This window comes from Cupressus sempervirens, chromosome 3 (assembly GCF_028749045.1).
Source record: "Cupressus sempervirens isolate cs-2001-9-10 chromosome 3, ASM2874904v1, whole genome shotgun sequence".
NCBI lineage: Eukaryota > Viridiplantae > Streptophyta > Pinopsida > Cupressales > Cupressaceae > Cupressus > Cupressus sempervirens.
In genome coordinates this window covers 110,253,804-110,270,050 of record NC_143120.1, presented here as the reverse complement: position 1 = coordinate 110,270,050, position 16,247 = coordinate 110,253,804, and positions in this window count along the sequence as shown.

Here is a 16,247-nt window from a genome sequence, read left to right as displayed (position 1 = left end):
CATCACAATCCATTAGCAATGTTGGATAAAATTGTTCAATTTTGCGTTGTCTTTGATGTTACAAAAATGTCATATTAGTTATCAAATAGAGTCTATCGAGCTCAGTTGATCAACAAGGAAAAAGACAGAGTCTACTGAGCTTAGAAGGTTAGCAAAGTGAATTATAGAGTCTACCAAAAATTTTTGGAGTTTACATTATGAAGATAGTTATTATCAAGCTCACTTAGGCACTAAAGGATTTTATGGAAGAAGATAGTGTCTACCAAGCTCACAAGGTCAACAAAGGAAAGTTAGTTCTTACTGAGTTCAATCAGTCTCCAAATGATTTTTCAGAGTTGGTAGTGTTTACTGACCTTCACTTGATTGACATTAGAAATCACTTTTAAAGCAATGTTTACCAAGCTAGGTTGACCAATGAAGGATTTCATTATTTTGGGAAATAAAGCTTAATTGTTTAATGTAATATTCATAGCTAACTGATATATTGTTTATTGGTAAATATAACTTGTAAATGAGCCGAATTGACAATTTGTAATGTATAAATAAAAGGTGAAGTTATGAATTCTAAAGAATATATGAATGAGCAAGGATGCAAATGAATTGATTGTGAAGAGGAAGTGTGAGGGAATTTTGAAGAAGGATTATTTATCCTTATAGAGAAATAGAGTTGTATTTGATCAGTGAGGATCTATTGAAGCAAAGTAGAGATCTATCTCAGTAAAGTTCGGTTGCATCTATTCAGATCACTTATTGTTACTTTCTCACCATTGTAGTAGTAATTCCTAAATATCTTAATAGAGTTGGTCTAACAACCATTTTGTAAATCCTCTAACAAAGTGGATAGTTCTATTGAATTGTTGTAAAGTCCTCTAGCAAGGCCACTCCTAGTAGGGCGATTAAATCCCCTAAAAAGGTCACACCTAATAGTGTGTTTTGTAACCTTTAACAGGGTTGGCTCCTAATAGGGGTCACTTTAGAAGAGTGAAAATTGGTAACTAGTTACTTGGTGGTTTTTTCTATATTGAGTTTCTATGTTAAATTCGGTGTCTCTTGTGTTCATGTTATTTACTTTTGCATGCATGTTAATACTTATGAATGCTTAAAGATTAGTAACAAGTTAATCAATCGAGTTATAACATTTTTATTTGTAGCTACTGAGTGACAATAGTAATTAAGTTTTATGACATTTAAGGGATCCGTGGATTTTTTTTTGTGGTAACTGATTCACGCCCCCTCTTAGTTACTCCATCTATAATTCCACCAATTGGTATTAGATCTTTTGGTGGTTGCAGGAAAGATTTCAAGGATCTAAGCTAAAGATCCGAATGTCTTACAAGAGGGAAATTCCAAGGCTTAATAAGGATAACATTTTAGCATGGCAAGGTCTCATGAGACTCCATTTGACTTCCATTGGAGACACATGATTGAAATATATGGATGAAGCATATGTAACTCCTTCTGGTACATTATCTACTAATGACATTGCTGAGAAGAAGACTCATAACACCATGATGATAGACATTGCATCTACCCTAAGCCATGAAGATTTGATGATGACAAGGAGTGCAAAATTGCCTTTGAAATGTGGAACAAGCTGAAAGATATCTATGGAGGAGATGATACTGTGAGAAGAGCCAAAACAAAAAGTTTCAAAGGACTTGATCAGATAAGGATGAGAGAGGATAAAAAAATTGCAAAATATGTTGAAATAGTCAAAGAAAGTGTTAGTGCAATCAAAGCTTCTAGAGGAAATACCAAGGAGGAAATAGTTATAAGTAAAGTTCTTAGAACATTACTTCCCATTTATGCAATTAGAATTTCTGCAATTCAAGAAAGAAGATGTGAAGCAAATCATAAGATAAATTTAGAGGCCATAGTTGGAAGATTGACTACATTTGAGCTAGACAACTATGATAACTATGTTCTAGCTACCAAGAACATTGAATCAACATTTGAAGCCAGGCTTGCACTCAAGGAGAAATGCAAGAAGGTAAAGGATTCTTAGTCAGAAAGTAAAGAAGAATCAAAATAGAGTTCTAATAGTGATCTTGAGGTGGTTGAAGCTCTACTAGCAAGGAAATATTCTAGAGGCAAAGGGAAATACAAAGATAAGGTTCCTTTAATCTATTTTTCATGTGAGAAAATTGGAGATATTGCTGCTAGGTGCCCAAATAAGTAGAACAAGGATGAGAAGAAAGGTCACAAGTGCAATGGCAAAAAATACTTCAAATCATTCAAGGACAAAGGTAAGAAAACATGTTTCATGGCTAAGGATTGTAATGATTTTGATGAAGAAGAAGAAGATGAAATTGTGTAAATTGCTGTGAAAGATGAGTCTAATAATGATGAGGAAATGACACTTATCTCTCTTGTGAGAAAAAATGATACATGGATTATAGATAGTGGTTGCTCTCATCATATGTCTGGTGATAAAACTAAGTTTGAAAATTTTGAAGACTATGATGGTGGTAGTGTGAGGTTTGGTAATAATGAACCTTGTTGTATAAAAGGAAGAGGAAGAATCTCACTAACCAAAGAGCTTGTATGTGATAATGCATATTGGGTAGAAGAACTAAAACACAATTTGCTGAGTGTGGCACAGCTACACAATAATAGATTCAAAGTGGAATTCATGCATGGAAAAGCAAGACTACTAGATGAAAAAGGAAAGCTGATTGGATCAGGCACTTAAACAAAAGGTAACTTGTTTTATCTTGAACTTGGTGAATGTTCATGCTTTATTGCTCAAGTTGAGGAAAGTTGGTTATGGCATAGGAGGTTGTGTCATGTGAACTTTGATAACTTGGTAAAAATAAGTAAATTTAGGAAAGTAAGAGGCACTCCTAACATAAAGAAACTTGAGGTTGGTCTATGCAAGAATTGTCAGATTGGCAAGATGGGAAAGACTAGCTTTAAAAGTAAGAACTATTAGTTTGAAGAAGTTTTAGAAATTGTGCATACTGATTTGTGTGGACCTATTAGAATTGAAAGCTATATTGGTGAAAATTTCTTCATTATTTTTGTTAATGATTACTCAAGAATGATAACTATCATGTACCTAAGAGAGAAATTAGAAGCATTTAAAAAGTTCAAGTGGTATTTGGCCAAAGTTGAGAAGGAAATAGCCAAAAGGCTAAAAAATTTGAGATCAAACAGAGGTGGTGAATTTTTCTCCCATGAATTCAATAAATTTTGCTTTGACAGGGGAATCAAAAGAAAAGTATTAGCCACTAGAACTCTTGAGAAAAATGGAATAGTTGAAAGGAGGAATAGATCTATCATGGACTATGCAAGAACCTTAATGATTGAAAAGAGCATTGCTATCAAATACTAGAAGAAAGCTATCAACACTGCAGTTCATACCTTGAACCGAGTACAACTGAAGGACTCATTCAAAACTCCCTATGAGTTTTGGTATGGCTATAAACCCAATGCAAGTTACCTAAAAGTATTTGGAAGCAAATATTACATTTTGAAAGAATTTAGAAAAGGTAAATTTGATGCGAAGGGTGATGAAGGAATATTTTTGCAAGAGTAAAGCATATAGATGTTTGAATTTGATGATGGCTATATTATTACAAGAGTAAAGCATATAGATGTTTGAATTTGTCTACTCACAAAGTCATAGAAAGTACACATGTGAAAGTTGATGAGTTTGCAAAATAAACTAAAGAAAAAAGCAAAAGAGAACAAGAAGACTACAGGAGATTTGTTTTCATTGAAACTAATATAGTGCCAAATACACCTATCAATCAAGAATATTCTACTCCTAAGTCTTTCATAATCAAGTTGTAGGGAGTTCAAACCAAGTTGAAGGAAACTGAGTCATATTCTAATGCCACTGAGCCAATGCCCAACAAATCTAAAGGACTCGAGTAGCAAACAAAATAGCCAGAACCTGAAGTTGAAGTGCAAGAGGATGTGAATGCAAAGCAGTCAAAAGGAAAGGAAACTATATTAGCTAAGTATGTTAGGAGACACCATGCACCAAATCAAATCTTTGGAGACAAATTTGAAGGAACTATGACAACAAGTAAGTTGAATGGTACTTGTTTACTTGCTGATTTTGAACCTAGAAGTGTCAAAGATGCATTAGAAAATGAAAGTTGGATTGAGGATATGAATGAAGAGATAGAGAAAATAGAGAAAAATAAAACATGGACTCTTTTACCTAGGCCTAAAGAAAAAAATGTGATTGGAACTAAGGGGGTTTTCAAAAATAAGTTGAATGAAGATGGTAAGGTGTCAAGGAACAAAGCTAGATTGGTATATAAAGGATACTCTCAAGAAGAAGGAATAGATTATGGAAAGACATTTGCTCCTGTTGCAAGATTGGAAGGTGTCAGGACCTTACTTGCATATGCTACATACAAACGACTTAAAGTTTATTAGATGGATGTCAAGTCAACATTTCTCAATGGTATACTAGATGAAGAGGTTTACATTGAGCAACCTAAAAGTTTTGTTGATCTAGACAAGAAGGACATGGTCTACAAATTACATAAAGTATTGTATGGTCTGAAACAAGCCCCTAGAGCATGGTATGAAAGATTGCATAACTATCTTATTCAGATTGGTTTTCAAAGAACTAATGATAATAGTAGCTTGTATATCAAGGAAGGACGAGATAATAAGATTGTTTTGGTAGAAATATTTGTAAATGATACTTTGTTCACAGAAAATGATGATCTTTGCAAAGAATTTTTAGAACAAATGAACAAAGAATTTGAAATGTCAATGTTTCATGAGATCAAATCCTTTGTTGTTCTTCAAATTGAGTAGAGTAATAATGACATCTACATCACTCAATCTAAATATACCAAGGAGATACTAAAAAAGTTTATGATGGAAGACTACAAACCAGTTGAGACTCCTATTTGTATTGGATTGAAACTTACCAAGAATGATGAATCAAAGGAGGTAGATTAGACATTGTATAGATCTATGATTGGAAAGTTGTAGTATGTAGTGCATACAAGGCCAGATATTGCCCTTGCAGTTGGTATTGTAGCAAGATTTTCAGCCAAATTAAGAGAAAATCACATGATGGCAATCAAAAGAATCATGAGATATTTGAAAGACACTGAAGATTATGGATTATGGTACAAATTTAGAGGTAATCTAGATTTGAAAGTGTTTACTAATGTAGATTGGGTAGGAAACATTGATGATAGAAAGAGTACAAGTGGAGGAGCTTTTTTTTTGAAAAAAGGTTGGTTTCTTAGACAAGTAAAAAACAAAATTGTACATCCCAATCCACAACAGAAGTAGAGTATGTTGCAGCAGCAGTAAATTGTTCTAATATTGTTTGGTTCAAATAGTTACTGGAAGGTATGAAGGAAGAAATCAAAGAACCTGTTGTTATGTTTTGTGACAATACAAGTGCAATTAACATATCTAAAATTCCAATGATGCATTCAAAAACCAAGCACATTGCAATAAAGTATCACTTTTTCAGAGAATTGGTATAGGATAAGGAGATCAAATTGGAATATGTCCATACAAAATAACAAATTGCTGACATATTCACCAAGCCTTTACCTAAGGATGCATTTTTGTATCTAAGAGGTAAGTTAGGGGTCATTCCCCTATCTGAAGCTCACTAAAATGAATTTTTAGTGATGCATCAATAGGTACAAAGTTGAAAATATTTTAGTTGATCCAAAATAGTTATGGAAATATTGCATATAAATTAGTACATAAGGTACATTGCTATGCATTTGGTTTGTGTTGTCTTTGGCATGTGTTTTCAAAGAGGGAGAGTATATTGTCATATCTTTCTAAAATTTGAATCTATTTATGAAGAGTTTGATGTTTGGAAAGAAGCTATGTAATTCCTTTACAGAGGGAGATTATTGTATTTGAGAAGGTTGTGGAATGAAATGTAAGAGGGAGAAACATTCTATTAGAAAAAGCCTTGTTTTCAAATTTTATTCTAAAAATAGTTATTACTGAGCTCACTCTGGTGCTAAAGGATTTTATGGCAGAAGACAGTTTCTACCGAGCTCACAAGGTCAACAAAGGAAAGTTTGTACTTATCAAGTTCACTCGGTCTCCAAAAGATTTTGTAAAGTTTGTAGTGTTTATCGAGCTTTACTTGGTTGACACTGGAAGTCATTTCTAGAATAGTGTTTACTGAGCTGGATCAGCCAATGAAGGATTTCATTTTTTTGGGAAATAGAGTTTAATTATTTAATGTAATGTTTGTAGCCAATTGATGTATTGTTTATTGGTAAATGTAACTTGTAATTGAGACAACTTGATGATTTGTAATGTATAAATAAAAGATCAAGTTGTGAATTGTAAAGAATGTATGAATAAGTGAGTATGCAAATGAGTTGATTGTAAAGAAAAAGTGTGAGCAAATTTTGAAGAAGGATCAAATATCCTTGTGGACCAGTAGAGTTGTATTCAATTAATGAGGATCTATTGAAGTAGAGTAGAGATCTGTGTCAACAAAGTTTAGTTACATCTCATTTAGGTCACTTATTGTTACTTTCTCACCATTGTAGTAGTAATTCCTAAATCTCTTAACAAAGTTGGTCTAATAGCCATTTTGTAAATCCTCTAATAAGGTGGATAGTTCTACTGAATTGTTCTAAAGTCCTCTAGCAAGGCCACTCCTAGAAGGGTGATTAAATCCTCTAATAAGGTCACACCTAACAGTGTGTTTTGTAATCTTTAATAGGGTTGGCTCCTAACATGGGTCATTTCAGAAGAGTGAAAATTGGTAGCTAGTTACTTGGTGGTTTTTTGCATATTGGGTTTGCACGTTAAATCTGGTGTCTCTTGTGTTCATTTTATTTACTTTTTCATGCATGTTAATAATTGTGAATGCTTAAAGATCAGTAACAAGTTAATCAACCAAGTTACAACATTTTTCTCTGTAGCTACTGAGTGACAATAGTAATTAAGTTTTAAGACATCTAAGGGATCTATGGATTTTTTTTTGTGGTAACTAATTCACCTCCACTCTCAGTTACTCCATCTATAATCCCAACAAGCAATGTCATCAAAACTAACATCTTGCATATCAAACATATCAGTCTAAACATACATCATCAACAATGCTCATTTCATCAGAAGTCCATAACACATACCCCATCCCAAATAATGATCAACTCTCTCTCTCTCTCTCTCTCTCTCTCTCTATCTCTCTCTCTCTCTCTCTCTCTCTCTCTCTCTCTCTCTATGTATGTATAATCCCCTCTGTAATGAATCAATGAAAGAATGAAAGAATAACAGCCTATAAAAGTCCTAATATACAATGTCCATATCATACAATGGTTCTGTGCCTGCAAAAAATATACATGTATCTCAAAATTGTTGATCTGTACAAAATACTCATCATGCAAAAAAATCTAGCCTATCACTAGTCACTGATATGACTCCTTCAGCTCCTCCTCTACATCCCCCCTACCACTAGTGTTGTTGGTGGTGGAGGTGGTGGCCTCATCAATCCCCCTCCTATCCTTGAGCTCCCTACCTCATCTATCCTCCCCCTTGCCCCTATTCTCTACCTCTGGCTCTATCCTATCTTGTGACTATGCCCAATGCACTGAGACCCAACTATATTCTCCCCTCTAGTGCTCCACCCATTATCCCCTCCTCCCTGCATCCATGTATGGGTCTTAGCTATCCCCAACCATGTCAACCATCTGTATTTCTCTATTGCATGGTATCTAGCTCGATAGAATCTAGCCCTGTCCTTCAGATCCTCTACCTTGGCCCATAGTCTCCTCAGCTCATCTAACCCTCCACCCACTACTACCTATGCTCTTAGGGTCACCACCTCCACTACTAGTTGTTCCTGATCCTACTATAGGGAATCTAACCTCACCTGTAGCACCTGCCTCTCTAGGCTCACCACATCAATCCTACCCTCCATCTGACCCACCTCCATCTATAGCCTCCCCATTTTAATACCTGCCCTATCAGCCCACCCTTGTGCTACATCCCACTCCTGCCATAACTGATCTCACTTTATATAGAACTTATCTCTCTCTTACTATGTCCTGTGGAGTAGCTAGCTAGTCATATCATGAGTCTACTGTAATAACATGTAATGGGCTGCCAATCCACCACCCCCTCCCCCTACTACTAGCCCTCCTCCATCACCCCCTGCTAGCCTCTATGACCTCTACTCCCTTTTCCAATGTGGCATCCTCTCCTTTTTTCTCTCCTCTCCTCCTCTCTCTAACTAAGCTCCTCTCTCCTCCACTCTCTCCTCTCCACCTCTCTCTGGCTCTGCCCCCCTCTCCTCCCCCCTCTCCTCTCCTCCTCTCTTTGACTGAGCTCCTCTCTCCTACCTCCCTATCCTCTGCCTCTACCACACTAGCCCCCCCCTCCTCTATAATGGCCTCTGCCCATTATTGCAACCCTCTAGCCACATACCTCCCATGTCATACTTCTCAGGCTAGCTCTTTAGCCACCACTATTTCCCTCATAGGCTATGCTCAGTCCACTAGTCTCAGCCACACAAATGTGTCTCGATACTCTTGAGTGGAGCCCACATTTGCTGACTTGTCGAACCAATCCCACTACTATGGCTCCAACTCTAGCCATGCCCTCAACAAACCCTCTCTTTGAAGGGCTAGCTTGTACATCAATACTGGCTCACGTGTAACCCATTGATACTAGTTCAGCTCCCCTAGAGTTGTCTATTACCATCCAAACTATCATAACACCCTGTCCAGCCTGTATTGCTTTGCAATGTATGCCCATCACCCAAAAAAAAGCATAGGGATAGGCTGTATAGTAACTGCTCCCCCTCCTCTGCCCATGTATGGCCTCCATACCACTATCACTGCATCATCTAGCATGACTCTCCAATAATCCACCACATCTATATGATGGTAGGTTATTGGCTCTGCCTAGCTGTAAGCTACTGGCTCCTCTAACTACCTGTCCCTCTAACCCAATGACTTGAGTACTACAATGTGCTCCGAGGCCCATACCTGTAGAAGAGTGGGGAACCCTATGCTCCTCCCCTGCTAGCCATCACCCTAGTACACAATCTGGTGTAAATCCTTGTATAACTTTGCAAGCATCAAAGACCCCCATGCTACCAGGACTCCTCCATCGACTATCTGCATCACCACTAGTTTAGCACCAAGGTCACTCTTGTCCCACATGTATTTGGGGTGATGTACCTAGAGACCAGCCCTAACACATAGAAGTAAATCATCCAATGCAAACTATCCCTGTCAGATCTTATACTCCACTCTAGGCCCCACTAGTCCCTGTACTATCACCTACCATCATCTTCCTAGTCACCATTACTGGCATCCTTTGTATTGGTAGTTTAAAAATTTGATACACATCCTCCAATGTCACGGTCATCTCTCTGAAAGGCAAGTAAAAGGTCATGGTCTCGCTATGTCGTAGCTCACACATGGTTGTAACCATTTCCATGCATGTGTGTGTGTGACGTAACCACGCTAGATAGCTAAGTTTGATGGCCTTGATCCTCGCTCAATCTGTAGGTGTCAGCATCTCTCCCACATGTAGTACTGTCATTCATTGCTTGTGTGATACCAAAGCACCAAATGACCATTGCACACCACCAAACCCACTCAAATGTTAGCATTCATTCTTAGATTTACCTACCCTAGCTTCCCACCCCTCATCTTACCTAACCCTAATCTTTTTCTGAGTTTTTCTTGCCACACTTGCATTCCCGCAAAATACGTTCCCACAAAACCTAATCTTTGCATTCTCGTTGAAATATGTTTCAATAGGATCACATTGTTGAGCTTCCCTTCCCCTCCCAATTTGACTCATGTTCCCATGGATGCATTTTTGCACACCCAACATCTTATGTTCCCGCAGATATATCTTCTTGCAGGATCACAACTTTGACTCTTACCCACCCTTGCCTTGTTGACCACATTCTTGCTTGCACAATCCTGCATAAGCTTAAACTAGTAATTCTGCTAAACCTTGTTCCCATGAGATCACATTTTTCCCCTTTCCTCCCCTAGTCAACCCTATCCTGTGCACCTGTGTTGACCCCTTGCTATGAGATTGCATCCCACCAATAATGTTTGCACTTTTTCTGGTAGGAATGCGATCCCACTGAGATAGTAGCACTCCTGCATGAACTCCCCACTTGAAATCATGATCCCACCAAAACTAAATCAAACAATTAATTTTTCCTACTACTAGGCTATTTTTGTGGGATCACGATCCTGTCAATTCCACATGCATTCTTGTTAGACTCATGGCCATGGGATTTCATTTTTGATTTCATGGGAATGCTCTACCTAATGTAAAAATAAATATTTTAAAGAGGTTTTTGACCCTACCAATCTATCGAGCATCCACCATACTCATACTCACTGCATTATATCAGCTCGATGCTCCAGTCCCCCCATAGCTACCATCATAAAATCAAATTTAGAGCTCCTGACAGCTATATCTCCTCATCAATATGAAAGCAAATAATCCCTTCTAGCCCTCTTCTAGCCACTTATAAGCCCCCATGGTGCTCTAGTTCCCTTTATAGGTCCTCCAAAAATCTCCTTTTGACCATCACACTTCTTTTTTCTCCCCTTTTTCTCTTTTTTACTTGTTTTTCCCTCTTCTATGTCCTCATGGCCCTTGCAAGCTTACTTCAATATTTCAAGAAGGTGTCATGCCTCATTCTCTTTTCTCCCCACCTTCTTGAGGGGGCATCACACAATCCATTCTCTCCTCTTCTACTCAAAACTAGGGAAACTATGTTGCTTTAAAAAGTCTTCTTCACATCGTCGATATTTGAACTTTTTTGAAATAATGTTGTTTCAACACTATGTCAAAGAGAGGCAAAATGTAGACACCTAAATTTGATTACATCACTAGGTAATCATATTTAGTCATCTCCTAGGATATTATTGATTAAATATTAATTAATTAATTAATTAATTGTCATCCCCTAGTTAATTAATTAATTAAATTAACTATAGTCCAATTGATAAAATCAAATGATCACCCAAAATTAATTTATCGATTAAATCTCTATTCCTCTATTAAATTGAATAAATCATCAAATCTATTCAAATTAATTTCATACTCCCATTTTATTGAATAAATTATTTAATAAAATACCTAAAATCCTAAAAGTCTTCCTAAACCCCTAATCCAACCCCTTCACCCATACTAACCTCACTTAGCCACCTAACTAACCCATCCTATCAGAGCTAAGCTACTTGCCCTCCTAACCCCCTTTCTAAGCTAATCCTAATCCCCCTCCTAAGCATGAGTACAACTTTAAGCAAGGGTTTATACTTGCTAACCCAAGTTAAAGTCAAAATATCTCTTACACCTCTTACACCTCCTTAAATATCTCTTACATCTCTTACATCCCTCTTTATGACTCTTACAAGGCATTTATGGAGCCCTTATCTCTTGAGCCTCCTTTGTTGACCATCCTCCTTCCCTTCCCTTCATCCAATCACCCTCTAACATGTGTCACCTCCCTATTGGTTCTAAACAAGAACAATCCATGTGCTCTCTTCTCCTTGCATCCTAGCCCTCCCTCACCATCTTATCATCTTTGCATTCTGACCATCCAACTCTCTACCCCTTGGCCTATAAATGGAACCCTCTCTCTTCACAAAATTTTCCACCTTTCATGCAAAGTTATAATGTTATTTTGAGAGTTTAGAAACTATCAAAATACCATTATAATACTAAAATACCTCCATGACTCCATTGTTTGAAACCATCATTTATACACTCCGTCCATCCACTTGAAGCCTAAGCATACTTGTGAGCATACATATCTTAATCAAGGACAAATCCTTTGTATAATGTGTTATACCATTAGGAGCCTACCATTCTTGGTTTGCTTCCTTTTGTGGTGATAACACACGATCCTATCTTAAGTGTTAGCTTATTTAGTATCGTTAATGCTTTTATTTAATATTTAGTATTCATTCTACACTACTAAATTAGGTGATGCACTTAGTTGTGGAGCTTATCATATTTCTAACTCTTAGACGTTCTAGATGCATCATAGAGGCCTATATATATAGGAACCTCTAGTGTCCTATACAATAAATTGAATATCATATTGTTATTTTGATCATAATTTGTTGGTCTATTTGTGTTAGTTATTGTGTTTTTTGATCTTGAGTGAATTTTTCCCTAAGAAAAATTCTTACATGGTATCAGAGCCACAGGAGCATCATTTTATAGCTATTGGACACTGATCTTGCTTCACCTCTCTGAGGACACCTCAACTCAGATCCAAAGTATCCATAGATATTGAGAGTGTCTAGAGTCAAATAAAACCTCACCATTCCATCTAGAGCATTGATTCAGTGAAAATTGACCATAACTTTGCCTATATTGGGCCATAGTCAAATTTGAGGCAAAATATTTTTGCAAATTGACACTTGAAGCTTGATTTAAAAATCTAATAAGGCTATTTATTAGATCTATTAATTTATTTTCTAGATCTAAATTTTTCTCTGCAATTTTGATTTTTAGAGCATATTTTTGAAATTTTGCAGGCCTACTTGGCTTGTAGAGAATTTTTTTTTGCAGGAACTAGGTGGTGAAATCCCAGCCCCCGCAAGGAATATTCTATTACAGTTCAACATATTCCATTATTCCAACCAACTGAGCACAACCTTGCAAATTCTAATCTACACACTTTTTGGCAGGTGGTCTTTACCACAAATCTAGTGGACAACTCAACCAACTCTCGAAGGCCTTGGCTTTGCTTTACCCCACAAAGTTGAGTCTTCAAACACTTTTGTTTGCACTTATATAATGCATGTGGAACTAAATTTTTTCCCATGCTGGCATTAAAAATATTTCCCAGCAACCCTTTGCACCCTAGCACTGATGCCAACACTTTGTGTCATGTCCCCTTTTCAAATAATTAAAAATAATAATCTTTGCTAAGGCAGGCAGGCCCAAAAAGGTGAAGTTTCAGCAAAATGTGATAATATTTGAAAGAGAATGGACTAAAAAATGAAAATTATTATTAAAATATGTTTTATTAACCCCTCTTGGACGTGAGTTAGGGTTATTCCCTCTTTTAAGGGGTTTGGAGGCATTTTGGGCTCATTCCAGAATTTGATTTTTGCTCATTTCTTTGTTATTCTTCAAAGGCTGCCAAACCTGTGGAGAAGGAGACCCAAGAATGGGAGTTTGTAGGTTTCTAAGAAGGCTAAGGATAGGAGTTTGAAGCCATTCCATGTGCATGCTCATGCAGAGTTTGCCTATGTGTTGAACAGTGCAGATTTGTGGTTTTTCGGGTGTGTTTTTTGTAAGAGCTTGGTGTTTCCGGTTGAGTATTTCATATCAGTTTGGGTTGATACTATATTTCAGACTTTTAGATGTTAATATAGAGCTAAATATATTTATTTTTTCATTATTATACTTTTGTGATAGATTATTAGTGTTTTTGTGGTGTTTCCGGGCTATTCTATGTTGTTTTCGGGAGCCCGATGAGCATTATTTTTATCCACCGTTTGGGAGCTGTTGTGTAAATGTTATACAGATCTGAAAATATCATTTTATAGGCTGTTATGCTACTCAAATTTCTATAAAAATTTCCACTTTCAGATTTATTAATAATAGGTGAAGCTGTGAAGCTTTTGGCACTATTTCTGGCATACCCAATTTGGGGTTTATTGAGAAATTGGTGGATCTTTGAAAGATTGGTTGTTTGATCTTAAATATTTGATTAGAGGCTTGAAATATCATATAAAATCAGAAAAGGGACATTTCAATGGTATCAAAGCCATGATATTTCTAGCCTAAGGGTTTGTAGAAGTTTGCATGTCAGTTTTGACAGCTACCCAGATCTTGCATGTCAGTTTTGATAACTACCCAAATCTTGCATGTCATAATTTATGGTTGCATGTTGCTTCCAATCAGCTGGATGTCAAAATTTATGGTTGCATTCTACTTCTAATCATTTTCATGTTAGTTCTTGGTGAATTTGGTGGTTGCATGTTGCTTCTAATCAGCTGCATGTCAAAATTTATGGTGGCATGCAACTAAGTGAAAGAGAAAAGAGATATTTACAGAGAGGAAAGAATAAAGAAATTTTGATCAAACCTCCAGTTGAAAGTAAAAGTATAAAATCCAAGGAAGGAAAAAGTATGGCTAATCTAGATGAGATGGCAAAGAAATTCTTCCAAGACATCCAAAATACTCAGAAGCAAACAGTGGATAGTTTGGCAGAAACTAGAGAGGCTTTGCGAATATTGACAGAAAAATTGCAAGGATTTGCATCTATTAATGAGAAAGGGAGCACTTCAGAGGAGTCAAGAAATCTGAAACTCACACCCTCTCAATCAACAAAAACTATTTTTCTACATGCAGATGAGCCACCAGTGCCAAATCCAGCCCTTAATCCCATGGAAGAGGTTACAAGTAACTTGATTGCATTAAGAGCTACTTACAATGGTTTAGATGATGACTTTTGCAGTTTAATTCCTTTTAGAGAATATGTGGATATGATGAACACTTTTATGCCCAAGAAAGAGTACAGAAGGGAGCATGACATAAGTGGAAGAGAGCTCAAAAATAAAATAAGAAATTTTATAGCACCTACTTTTGATGGAACAAATAAAATTTCAGCTAGAGCATGGCTACAAAAATTACAGACCTTCTTCACACTTAACCCCATGAGGGAGAGTGATACTGTTCAAATTGCAAGTCTACACTTGGAAGATGCAGCCCATGATTGGTGGTATCATGGAATGACTACTCAAGGTCATGATCTGGTAACTACATTTGATGATTTTAGTCAAAGAGTGATAGATAGATTTGACCTCAAGAATGATGATTATAAGGATGTTGTTGTGCATGATGGTGAGATACCTGGTAGAGATGAGCAGGCATTGAGCATTCATGAATTTTCTAAGAGAGAGTACCAGGTACAGTTAGATGCTTTGTCACATGAGGTTGAGGCTAGTAGTACTTAACATGATTTATCCCGCCAGCTGAAGGTGAGTGAAGATAGTATTGTGACTACATTATCTCATCATGATAGGTATGTGGAGTTAGTTGGTATTGGTCATATTACTCAAGTGAGGATTTTTCTTGAGTTACCAGCTGATTCTAGTTTACAGATATGGACTCGAGATTGTTATATTGGCATTTGGGATTCAGTTGACTAGAGATCTTTAACACATTTTGGTAGAAGTGTTTGTTTGGGTGCTATCATAGATTTGATTAGCAGATTGCATGGTGTTGTCTTTTCGTGTGCTAGCAACTTGTCCGATGTTGGTATTAGTTTTTATACACTAGTGTTGGGCTTTTTTCATATATCCAGTCGACCATACTTGTTGGAATGTGTTGATGATCTTTCATATTGGGTAGTGTTTACAGATGAGTCCCAGGATCATATTGGCATTGATGACATCCAGGAGGATGCAGTGGGCAATTTTGAAGACTTAGTTTCCTTGGGTACAAAGGAGTTGGACAGCAGTGCTACAATTTTTGATACTTCATTTGTTGATATGAGCTTTAGAGTTGGTTCATGGGATATGGATGGTAATAATATAGAGACTAGTAACTTTGAGGATACTCCTATAGATAGTGCATCAGAGGAGGTTTGTAGGAGACAGTCAAGCTAGTGCCATCATGTGTCTAATCAATTGAGAGTTAGTGAGCGATACATTGCTATTGCTTGCCAACATTTTGATGCTGCTCGTCAATTATTAGCAATTTATGGATGGGGTTCTCCTACTAGTGATGAGCAGGGAGGCAGTTATCTTTCCTTGATAGAGTTCCACTCTTTATGGGAGGCTATCCAGATTCTGAGATAGGATTATATGTAGTTGGTAGCCGACAGAGATTATCTTATAGAGTGGGGCAGTACAGCATATGATGCATTGTTGGCCAAGGAAGATGAGGTGAGTAAGCTTACTAAGCAGCTTGAGGTGACTTCTAAGATTCTTGATAGCACACGGTTGGCTTTCAAGGAGTTACAGTTTCATTTGGCTAAGGTGACCATGGAGTTAGAGCAACTACAGTCTTTACTAGATTTTGTACAGTCACAAGCTGTGGTGTCTGATGATTTGAGGATGTCCATGGTCGAGATTGTCAAAGATAGTGGAGATGGAGATGCATCCATCTTTGATGCTAACATTGGCATATCGGGTTCATCCCCACTAGAGTCAAGTTTAGTTGAGTTGGGTGCTACAATAGATTGTTGTGGTATGCCTGACATGGTGGTGACCTCTAGCACTAATGGCATGAAGACTAGAGATTCTGTATCAAAGACCATGTGTGATGTT